The sequence below is a fragment of the Mus caroli genome, chromosome 5 (genome assembly GCF_900094665.2).
Source record: "Mus caroli chromosome 5, CAROLI_EIJ_v1.1, whole genome shotgun sequence".
NCBI lineage: Eukaryota > Metazoa > Chordata > Mammalia > Rodentia > Muridae > Mus > Mus caroli.
In genome coordinates this window covers 28,981,239-28,991,867 of record NC_034574.1, presented here as the reverse complement: position 1 = coordinate 28,991,867, position 10,629 = coordinate 28,981,239, and the positions used below count along the sequence as shown (strand labels likewise).

General features: G+C 40.1%; 1 protein-coding gene across 3 annotated transcripts in view; it reads left to right on the top strand.

Moving 5' to 3' along the window:
* Poln (DNA polymerase nu) overlaps nucleotides 1–10,629 on the top strand; it is a 130,599-nt gene that overhangs the window by 94,826 nt on the left and 25,144 nt on the right. The gene's annotated exons all lie outside the window — the stretch shown is intronic.

Genomic DNA, 10,629 nt, shown 5'->3' with positions numbered 1-10,629 from the left:
TGTGCTGTGCTGTGCTGTGCTGTGCTGTGCTGTGCTGGGCTGTGCTGGGCTGTGCTGTGCTGGGCTGGGCTGGGTTGGGCTGGGCTGGGCTGAGCTGGGCTGTGCTGTGCTGTGCTGTGCTGTGCTGTGCTGTGCTGTGCTGTGCTGTGCTGTGCTGGGCTGGGCTGTGCTGTGCTGGGCTGGGCTGGGCTGGGCTGGGCTGGGCTGGGCTGGGCTGAGCTGGGCTGTGCTGGGCTGGGCTGGGCTGGGCTGTGCTGTGCTAGGCTAGACTGTGTTTATCAGGTAGGATCTCACAGTGTAGCCCAAGCTAGTTTTGAATTGGAAATCAACCTGCCTCAACCTCCTAAGTGCTGAGATTACAAGTGTGTGCTACCTAGCAAACCACAGGACTTTGTTTACTCCATCTAGAGTGTACCAAGAAATTACCAGGGACAGCCTTCCTGTTGAACAGACAAGTATCACAAGTGTTGATATAAGTAAGAACCTTTTTAACAGAGTTACAGGAATCTTTCAAGACAGTATTAACAGGATATAGCAAAACAAAGTCACAGAGATCACTCTTGCTAGGAGAAGTAAGGTAGGGCCTGAGAACAAACTGCTGTTTGCTCACATGGATGAGCAGCATGTGGAAGCTTTCTTGTTTGTGAATATCTTATATAGGCAGAGGACTGTGGAGTGATTGCTGTGCTTAAGCATTTTCAAGCTCATTGGGGGAGCTTGTCAAAACCATCAGAAAGAGCTACAGCTCATTTCATGATCGTCATCATGTGGGGACAGGGAAAAGTCTAGCTAGATCCAGTGACAGGTAGTTAGAAGACTATATGCTTGTGCTAGTCACTCAATATACATTGTTGAATTCATGCCTTCCCCATTTCTAGCTGCATCTTCTGCCTTGGGTTGTACCTGGTCCTGCTGGGTCAAATTTCTCCCATAGCTGCCACCTGAAGGAATGCACACACACTTGTGTATGTGTACACATGAACTCACACATGCTTTGCACTCATGCACATACACAGCTATTTCTTACTTTTCATAAGTGTGTAGAACTCTCTTGTTTGCTAAACATCCCTCTCATCTTATGCTTAGATAAACTTTTCCCCTTTCTTTATTTTAATGATATATCAGAAGGGAAAAAGATGTGTCATCTTTAACCAAATGTCTTTCAGGGAGGCACTTTGTGTTGCTCTGTGGTTGTTGGCAAGGAAGTATAATAGCATGGGAAAGGCTGAGAACTTCTTGTCATCATCCAGTGAGAGTTAGGCAGCCATCAGTAGAGATGGTGGGAAGGTCCAGACTCCAGTGATATTAGAAGATGGAGCCAACAAGAGCTAGTAATGGACTGATGTGCGAGTGTAGGGAGGGGCTTATGCAAGATTAGTAGTGAGCAATGGTGAGAGAGGTGAGCAGCCAGCATTCCTGTTCCATCCCCAAAGAGATGAGAGATAGTTATGGTGACGAGACTCAAGCTCAGAGAAGTACCTCAAGGAGAAAAGCTGGTACATGAAATGACAGTGAGGACCATAATCTACACATCAGTCACTTCCTCCCATGGCCACAGATACAACTGTCTCTGCTCATGTGATCTCAGGGGCAGGAGTGCCATATGAAGTTTTCAACTGCACAAGAGAAACAGAGACAGTCGCCTTTGTGGCTCCCTCTGAGAGTGTTATTATTTCTTAGGGACTCCAGATCTGGATTTGAAGGGGGTGGGCACTGAGAGAACTCAAAGGTGGGTCTTAGTTTTTGCTTTCCTGCAAGATGAGATAAAAGCATTCATCCACTACCAGTGGATAAATAGGCCATTATTGGAGAAACATTCTGGGAGTTCCTCAGATGTGACCTGAGGGAAATGGCAACATGCCCATACAAACTTGGGTGTGAATATCCTTAGAGGTATCATTCATTCTGGTGGCTTTGGCCAGCAGTGAGTCTTGGCCAGATATAGCTAAACTGTCCCTGCTTTGGAACTTGCTTGATGACCTCTGGGTGCTTATACTAGACTTACGGAACATGGAGGAAGACCACAGTCTTAGAACCTTGCCTGAAGTACATTCTTCAACAGAATTTATCAAGGTTGATGTTGACTTTTGTCATTGGGCTACAATGGTGTCTATACCCTGTGGGACAAAATTATAAAGCACTGTCTATAACAGGGATAGGCAGTGATGCCTTATCTTAACTTCAGAATTTTTATCTTTTCTACATAGGAATTTGTCTGTTCTTGTTTATTTATTAATTTATTCAGTCAATTATTTGCCAGCCTGGGTTCAAAAATAGTCTATTTTGGGTTATAATACAGGAATACTTTATTTTGTTGTTTGATTTGTTCAGCTGGTTCCTGTGTTCCTTTGCCCTTAACTCTTTAAGAGTGTGTGTGTGTGTGTGTGTGTGTGTGTGTGTACCCACTTTCTGGTACCATATGGTTTCCCAGGCTCATCTAATATGTTTTCTGCTTCAGTTCTAAAATCAGCCATTTCTACACCTCTGCTTTCTTTATTAGAAAGTGGTGTTAGAAGCCAAACTCTGGGTAATGGATGTTTGCTTTGCTGCTGGGGAATCATTGCTTCTAAATTCTTTCAGCTAACAATGGAAGGAAAGTGTGTGTGTGTGTGTGTGTGTGTGTGTGTGTGTGTGTGTGTGTGTGTTTCCTGAATATACATGTCTATAAGTATTTTTATATGTAAACATCTGTAGCTATGTAGGAATTGAGAAGCATTTACTAGAGATTTGGGGTCTTTTTGGCATAGACACAGTAGAAATGAGACCAAGGCAAATAAATGTGTGTAGGGAATACTGGCAAGGCTTTAGTTCAACCTTTAGTTCAAGGCAGTGGTTCTCAACCTGTGGGTTGCAACCCCTTGTGGGTTGCATATCAGATATCCTGTATATCAGATACTTACATCATGACAATAGCAAAATTATAGTTATGAAATAGCAATGAAATAATTTTAGGGTTGGGGGTCACCACAGCGTGAGGCTCTGTATTAAAGGGTGCAGACTTAGGAAGGTTTGTGAACCACTGCTTAGGGGGTGCAGCTCTGTGCTGACATGGCAGGCAGTTTTCTGAAGAAATGCTTTTATTGATGTGCTAGGTGGGCTCTAGGTACTAATGATCTTGCCTGAGAGCTTTGGGTGCTAAAAAGGCAAAGTGAGGCAGAGGCTACAATGGAGAAAGACCATGTTTTCATACAGGCTGAATTGAGTCTATGTCTAGAAACTAAAATTCACAGAAGAAGAATTGTGAGGTAAAGAGTACTATATACTATAACGATTTCTTTCAGAAAGTTACTAATTTGGCTTTGTATCAGAAGTGTATTTGGCTGTGTATCAGAAGCCCTAACCATTGCTATCATTGCTATATGTTTCAAGTTAGGTTAGTATTTGTCAGCTTGGTAGACGAGACAATACTTAGTGCATATATTGCACTTTGCCTAATTGTTTCAAACCAAATTTTTACTTATCCTTGACCATTTATGTTTCTTCTATTAATTGCTTGCATATAACTTGCTTGCTTTTGTCATTCTCATTTTTTGGCATCTGCTGTGATTCATTAACTCTTTTGCAGACATGATGCTGGTATTTTCTCCAGCCTTTACTGGTCTTTATTTATACTCACCTCTTTTGAAGAATGGGAGTAATTCTTTGGATTGAACTCCTAGCCTTACACATACTAAGGAAGTGTTCTATCACTGAGCCCTTAAAAAGAATTGGTTTTTATCATGGTCTCACTAAGTTGTCCCAGGTTGGCCTCAAACTCACTGCATAAGCCTAGGTAAGCCTTGAACTTGCCATCCATCTACCTGAGCATTCTAAGTAGCTGAGTAATACAAGTTTATAAACCCAAAATTTTTATTTTATACCATCAAATCTATTGGCTTTTTGATGCTGCCTTTTTATGCAGGCAGGTTCTCAGTGTGTGGCCCAGGCTGAGCTTAAGTGATGATTCTCTAGCCTTAAACTTCAAGTCACTTAGATTATGAGGGCACACCACCATGCCAATGTGATAGCTAATTTAGATTGCCAACGTGACAGGATTTAAGAGTTAAGAGATAAACCTCTAGGTATGTCTGTGAGGGAAATACCAGATTGGGTGAATTGAGGTGGGAAAACTTACTATAAATGTGGTCAATACTGTTCTGTCGACTGGAGTCCTAGGCTGAAAAAGGAGGAGAAAAGTGAGCTAACACAAGCATTCACTTCTCTCTGCTTCCTGAATGCAGGTGCACTGTGTGTTCATTGCCTCAAGTTCTTGCTGTCATGCCTTCCCGCCATGATGGACCACAATAAATAAACCCTTCCTTAAATTGTTTTTCATAGGCATTTTATCACAATAAGAAAAGTAGGTAGTGCATCTAGCTTGCTTTTGTCACAATATCTTTTTGTTTATTTGCTTTTTGCTTGCTTTAAGACAGGGTGTCGCCAGGCAGCAGTGGCACATGCCTTTAATTCCAGCACTTGGGAGGCAGAGGCAGGAGGATTTCTGAGTTCAAGGCCAGCCTGGTCTACAGAGTGAGCTTCAAGACAGCCAGGGCTATACAGAGAAACCCTGTCTCAAAAACCAAAACAAAAAACAAAAAAACAAAACAAAACAAAAAAAGACTGAAGGTCCCTGGTTGTCCTGGAACTTGCTCTGTAGATCAGCCTGGCTTCAGACTCAGATATCTGCCTTTCTGTGCCTCCTGAACCCTGGGATTAAAGGCATATGCCATCAGCAGCCTGGGCACCCATGGTGTTTTGATGACATAGTTCCTTAAATATTTTCTCCATTTCTTCAATAGATACTGCTCTATTTAACATGTTTCTTAAAGAACTAGAAGTTGAATCCAGGACCTCATGCATGATTAGCAAGTACTCTTCTAGTGAGCCAACCTCATTAACTTTCATCTGTAATGAGGTCAGTTTTTCTTTTTTTAATAGTTTTGATATATTCCCTAGGCTGTTCTAGAATTCAGAGACTTCTTGCCTCCACCTCCCAAATCCTAAGATTATAGGAATATGCCATTACATTTAATGCAAGGTCAATTTTATTTGTTTTTTAATTGCTGAGGAGGAAACCCAAGGCCTTAGAAATGCTAGCAATCTGCTTCCCCTGACTCTGCAACCAGTTTGTACACTTGAATTTTCCTAAGATAATGTCCATGTAACCTAGGGTTTCAAACGGAGTTGCACAAGGCATTTCTAAGGCTGTTGGGTTTTGTTTGTTGTTTTTTTAATTAATTAATTAATTTTTTTACACTCCATATTTTATTCCCACCCCCATCCACCCTCCAACTGTTCCACATCCCATACCTTCTCCCCACCCCTCTGTCTCCATGTGGATGTCCCCACCCCCCACCCCATCTAACCTCTAAACTCCCCAGGGCCTCCAGTCTCTTGAGGGTTAGGTACATCATCTCTGAATGAACACAGACCTGGCAGTCCTCTACTGTATGTGTGTTGGGGGCCTCATATCAGCTTGTGTATGCTGCCTGTTTGGTGTTCCAGTATCTGAGAGGTCTCTGGGGTCCAGGTTGAGACTGCTGGTCCTCCTACAGGATTGCCCTTCTCCTCAGCTTCTTTCAGCCTTCCCTAATTCAACAACAGGGGTCAGCTGCTTCTGTCCATTGCTTGGGTGCAAATATCTGCATCTGACTCTTTCAGCTGCTTGTTGGGTCTTCCAGAGTAAAGTCATGCTAGGTCCTGTTTTGTGAGCGCTCCATAGCAGCAGTAATAGTATCAGGTATTGGGGCCTCCCCTTGAGCTGGATCCCACTTTGGGTCTGTCACTGGACCTTATTTTCCTCAGGTTCTTCTCCATTTCCATCCCTGTAATTCTTGCAGACAGGAGCAATTATGGGTTAGAGTTGCGGCTGTGGGATGGCCCCCCCTCTCCCTAATTTTATGCCCTGTCTTCCTGCTGGAAGTGGGCTCTATAAGTTCCTTCTCCCTTCTGTCCAGCATTTCATCTAAGGTCCTTCCCTTTGAGTCCTGAGAGTCTCACTTCCCAGGTCTCTGCTGGAGGGTGCCCCCAACCTCCTATCTCCCGAGGTTGCCTGTTTCCATTCTTTCTGCTGTCCCTCTGTACTTCATTTTTTTCCCTCACCTAATATCAGATCAGGTTCCCCTCTCCATCCCCCATTTCCCCCCTCCCCTTCCCCTCCCAGATCCTTCCCTCCCTCCCCACTTGTGACTGCTTTCTTCTCCCTCCCAAGTGGGACTCACTAACCCCACATTCGATAGAGGGCTAATATCCAAAAAATATATAAAGAACTCAAGAAGCTAATCACCAAAAAAACCAAATAACCCAGTCAAAAACTGGGATATAGAACTAAACCAAGATTTTACAACTGAGGAATCTTAAATGACTCAAAAGCACCTAAAGAAATTTCAAAGTCCTTAGTGATCAGAGAAATGCAAATCTAAATGACCCCAAGATTCGATCTTAAACCAATCAGAATATCTAAGATCCAAACTACAGGTGACAATACATGTTGGAGAGGATGTGGAGAGAGAGGGACACTCCATTGCTGGTGGGATTGCAAACTGGCACAGCCACTCTGGTAATCAATCTGGACGTTCCTCAGAAAACTGGAAATAGATCTACCTGAAGACCCAGCTATACCATTCTTGGGAATATACTCAAAAGATGCCCCACCATGCCACAGCGGTAGGTGTTCCGGTATGTTCATAGCAGCCTTATTTATAATAGCCAGAAGCTGAAAACAACCCAGATGTCCCACAACAGAAGAATAGATACAGAAAATGTGGTTGAAATACTACTCAGCTATTAAGAATAAGGACATCCTGACTTTTGCAGGCAAATGGATAGAACTAAAAAATACCACCCTGAGTTTGGTAACTCAGACCCAAAAGTGGTATGTACTCACTAATAAGTGGGTATTAGCAAAAAAAAAAAAAAAAAAATACCCAAGATACAGTCCACAGAACTCAAAAAGGTCAACAAGCTGTTTTTGTTTTTGTTTTTGTTTTTAATTCCTCCACACCTAGAGTTACTTTCCGTTGTAGTTTCTTATTTTGTATGTTTGTGCTTATTCCTTTTTTGATGAAATTAACTAATTTAATTGTCTTTTTTATTTGCTATAGAACAAAGATCCTACTTGCCAAATTGATCTCCAGTTTTCTGCTCCTTATTTCATTAAGGAGTGTCCTGTCTTTATCATTTCATTTCTTCTTTTTTTTTTTACATTTTCTTAAATTTTATCATTTAAATGAATTTTATACATAAACATACTAATAATATTGAGTATTTTGAGAATCAAATAATACATAAGAAATTTGTTCAACTTTGATATTCACATCCTTTCATACCCTAAAAATATCATTAATGAATATTTAATACTATCCATAACTGAGGATCCTGTATCTAATGTTGAATACTAAATTGTTTCAAAACATACAGAATATTCTTTGGGAGTTAAGCATAGTAAAAGAGCATAAAATATTAAAAATGAGTCATTAAAAATATATTCAAAAGCCCTTATATGATACCACCTGACATAGTGAGAGAGTATTTAAAACACATTATATATCTGTGTACCTTGTCTAACAGTTTATTTTAAAAAAGATTATCAGTGTTTCTAAGAGAGAAATTATTTTATCACTAAGTATATTTTAAAAATTTCAAAATAGCAAAAATTCTTTGAAGTTAAACATTAAGAAAATGCTAATTTCAAGCACGAGAAAAAATATCAATAATATTTCCATGATGTTTTTAAAACATGATTTTAATATTTTCTTTTTTTTTTAAAGATTTATTTATTTATTATATGTAAGTACACTGTAGCTGTCTTCAGACACTCCAGAAGAGGGCGCCAGATCTCGTTACGGATGGTTGTGAGCCACCATGTGGTTGCTGGGATTTGAACTCTGGACCTTCGGAAGAGCAGTCGGGTGCTCTTACCCACTGAGCCATCTCACCAGCCCCCGATTTTAATATTTTCAACTGTTGATATTCAACAAACAGAATAGTTATTTTAAGATATATTTCATAGTTATGTTTCCCTTTTCATTTCCGATTTTATTTGGATACTATTTGTATGCTCTCTCTAGTTTCTTTTTGGAGACACTCAGAGCTATGAGTTTTCCTCTTAGAACTGTTTTCATTGTGTCCCATAAGTTTTGGTATGATGTATCTTCATTTTCATTAAACTCTAAAAAGCCACTTCTTTCTTTCTTTCTTTCTTTCTTTCTTTCTTTCTTTCTTTCTTTCTTTCTTTCTTTCTTCCTTCCTTCCTTCCTTCCTTCCTTTCTTCCTTCCTTCCTTTTTTCAAGTTATCATTGAGTAGAGTGTTGTTCAACATCCATGTGTATGTGTGCTTTCTGCTGTTTTTGTTGGTATTTAAAACTAGCCTTAGTCCCATGGTAATCTGATAGGTTGCATGGGATTATTTCAATCTCCTTGTATCAGTTGAGACCTGTTTTGTGACCAATTTTATGGTCAGTTTTAGAGAAGGTACCATGAGGTACTAAGAAGAAGGTATATTCTTTTGCTTTAGGATGAAATGTTCTGTAGATATCTGTTAGATCCATTTGGTTCTTAACTTCTGTTAGTTTCACTGTGTCTCTGTTTAGTTTCTGTTTCCACGGTCTGTCCATTGATGAAAGTGGTGTGTTGAAGTCTCCCACTATTATTGTGTGAGGTGCAATGTGTGCTTTAAGCTTTAGTAAAGTTTCTTTTATGAATGTGGCTGCCCTTGCATTTGGAGCATAGATGTTCAGAGTTAAGAGTTCATTTTGGTATATTTTTCCTTTAACCAGTATGAAGTGTCTTTCCATATCTTTTTTGATTACTTCTGGTTGAAAGTTGATTTTATTCAACATTAGAATGGCTACACCAGCTTGTTTCTTGGGACCATTTGCTTGGAAAATTGTTTTCCAACCTTCTACTCTGAGATAGTGTCTGTCTTTGTCACCAAGACATTTTCCTGTATGCAGCAAAATGCTGAGTCCTGTTTACGAATCCTGTCTGTTAGTCTATGTCTTTTTATTGGGGGAACTTAGTCCATTGATGTTAAGAGATATTAAGGAAAAGTGATTGTTACTCCCTGTTATTTTTGTTGCTAGAGGTGGAATTATGTTTGTGTGACTATCTTCTTTTGGGATTGTTGAAAGATTACTTTCTTGCTTTTTCTAGGGTGTAGTTTCCTTCATTGTGTTGGTGTTTTCCATCCATTATCCTTTGTAGGGCAGGATTTATAGAAAGATATTGTGTAAATTTGGTTTTGTCATTGAATATCTTTGTTTCTCCATCTGTGGTAATTGAAAGTTTTGCTGGATATAGCGCCCTGGGCTAGCATTTGTGTTCTCTTAGGGTCTGTATGACAACTGCAAAGGATCTTCTAGCTTTCATAGACTCTGGTGAGAAGTCTTGTATAATTCTGATAGGTCTGCCTTGATATGTTACTTGACCTTTCTCCCTTGCTGCTTTTAATATTCGATCTTTATTTAGTGCATTTGTTGTTCTGATTATTATGTGTCAGGACGAATTTCTTTTCTGGTCCAGTCTATTTGGAGTTCTGTAGGCTTCTTGTATGTTCATGGGCATCTCTTTCTTTAGATTAGGGAAGTTTTCTTCTATAATTTTGTTGAAGATATTTACTGGCCCTTTGAGTTGGGAATCTTCACTCTCTTCTGTACCTATTATCCTTAGATTTCATCTTCTCATTATGTCCTGGATTTCCTGGATGTTTTGGGTTAGGAGCTTTTTGCTTTTTGCATTTTCTTTGACTGTTGTGTCAATGCTTTCTATGGTAACTTCTGCACCTGAGATTCTCTCTTCTATCTCTTGTATTCTGTTGGTGATGCTTGCATCTATGACTCCTGATCTCTTTCCTAGGTTTTCTAACTACAGGGTTGTCTCCCTTTGCAATTCCTTTATTGTTTCTATTTACATTTTTAGATCTTGGATGGTTTTGTTCATTTCCTTCGCCCGTTTTATTGTGTTTTCCTGTAATTCTTTAAGGGTTTTTTTTGTGTTTCTTCTTTAAGGGCTTCTAGCTGTTTACCTGTGTTCTCCTGTATTTCTTTCAGGGAGTTATTTATGTCCTTCTTAAAGTCCTCTACCACAATCATGAGAAGTGATTTTAGATCTGAATCTTGCTTTTCAGGTGTGATGGTGTATTTAGGACTTGCTATGGTGGGAGAATTGGATTCTGATGATACCAAGTAACCTTGGTTTCTATTGCTTATGTTCTTATGCTTGCCTCCTGCCATCTGATTTTCTCTAGTACTACCTGCCCTCGCTATATCTGACTGGAGCCTGTGATCCTGGTTATGTCAGAACTCTTCAGAGTTCAGTTGTCTCTGGGATCCTGTTATTCTGGGATCCTGTGATCCTAATATACTGAGCATGTTAGATCGCCTGGGAGTGGAGCTTCCTGGGAGTGTTGTGGGACTGGCTGTGGAGTTCAAGCCCAAGGTCTGCTCAGGGCACGGGTCCAGAACAAAAGGAACCCATGCCACTGGTCAGGCTGAGTTCCTGAGAGCCTGGGTTCCTCTGGTCCCTAACATTTCCTTTCTTTCACGTTATTTTTATTGGCTTTCTTGTTTGTTTGCTTTTTCAATGTGTTTTGAACTGAAAATACTTATTTTTTTATTATTTATTATTTTATTTATTGACATCCTAAATGTT